This window comes from Marmota flaviventris, chromosome 1, assembly GCF_047511675.1.
Source record: "Marmota flaviventris isolate mMarFla1 chromosome 1, mMarFla1.hap1, whole genome shotgun sequence".
In the NCBI taxonomy this organism is placed as follows: Eukaryota; Metazoa; Chordata; class Mammalia; order Rodentia; family Sciuridae; genus Marmota; species Marmota flaviventris.
The window spans coordinates 201,013,826-201,015,674 of NC_092498.1; positions in this window are offsets into that span (position 1 = coordinate 201,013,826).

Sequence of the window (1,849 nt, forward strand, 5' to 3'; positions counted from 1 at the left end):
GACAGCTGTATATTTCCTTGAGTGTTTATCGTGGGCCATTCCTTGACCTTTGATCCAGTGAGCGTTCTGTAAACGCTGTTATCCTGAGGGAACGCTACTCTAGTGTGCAAGTGTCATGGCTGATATATGTGGTTTTTCACATGTTCCCATGTTTTCTAAAGATAATTTCTGTTTTTTTTTTTTCCTTCCCCTTGGTTTCCTAAAACTAATTAAAAAAAAAAAAACTTACCTAGGCTTGGTTTCAGAATATTAGAGAACATTTTTGAAATATGTTCATATATTTTTTTAAAATATATATATTTAAAGGGCCATACCAGAACAGGAAGTTTTTGTCCTGTACCATGCTATTGGAAAAGAAGAAACAAGAATAACCAGAAGAACTCTAGAAAAGCATAATGGATATTAGATATTATTTTATAAACAAAGTCTAAGAATTTAATATTGGATAAAGGTAGCATCTCAATTGTGGAGGAAAACACTTAAAAGTGGTGTTGAGGCAAGTGTGGCTAACCATGTAGGAAAAAAATTAAATGCATTTCTTTATTGTACACAAGAATAAAATCTGGATGGATCAATGACCCTATTGCAAGAATGAAAACCTCTGGCCAAAATAAGCAAATTCAGGATAAAAAATGAAGGTATTTGTAACATTCATCACAAAAAACTCCAGTTAAGGAATTTTTATACTTTGGAAAGAAGCTGAAAGAATAAGCAAAAGCTATAAATAGACAATAGGCAGAAAATAACATGCTGCAGATGACCTTTAAATATATGAAGATATACATCATAAGAGAAGTGCCAATCAAAACTACCAAGACACTATTTCTTGTCAGATTGGGGAAAACCAAGTTAGGTGATACATTCTATTGTGAGATGGAGAAAACAGGTACTCTGAAAAGTATAAATCCCTGTGGGTAGAATTTTTTTAATGATTAATAATTAAATATGAATTTATCCTTCAATCTAAAGGCAATTCTAAAACTCCACATGAACTTCTTCACTGGTAAGAATATGAAACACTATTGATAACAGCTGAGGACTGGAAGCCACCCACATCCCCATTGAGAGGGGAGTGATGGAAGCATCATGGTATGTCCATACAGGGGAATACGGTACATCTGTGAAAACGAGTGAGGGCTGATTCCCAGAACACAGGAAATGAAAAACAGACTAGGACATGGTGTGCTACCTGTTACATAAGAAAGGAGTGATAACTGGGGAAGAAAAAAAAAGCAAATGTATTTTTTGCTCCTATCAATAGAAGTTTTAGGTACACCAATAACTAATCAGACAGTTCCCTTGGTAGTCCTGGAAGGGAGATAACAAGGATGACAACTAGAGCTGTGTATCTTTTAGATTCTGTCAAAGTTTTATGTTCCTTTTTTTAAAAAAATGTTAAAGCAACTCTTTAAAACATGTAACTATCAAGTTGGTAGTATAGCCACATGTAGACAAATATGTCAAGTGACCTTAAATCCCAGCATTTTGCCTATATTCCTATGAAGTATATCCTACACACCAAAGAACCACAAAGAAATCTTCATTCAGTACTTTTATAGCAACAATATTGTTGTTCCCCATACTGTGTGTGAGAGTATATACGATAAAGCAACTGTTTACTATGTCAGTGGAATCAAGAGCCTGAAGAGAACACATGCAAGAATACAATCAATACAATACAAAAAAACAATACAAGAAACCTGTAGTTTTATATTTGAATTGAAATGCAAGTAAAATCTGTAATTTCTTTTTTGAAAAACAAGCAAATGTCCACTGAAAAAAAGTCTGGAAGCAATTCCAACCCAATAGGAAGGTGTACCCTAGCACTTAAAGTAACCCACTAAAAGAA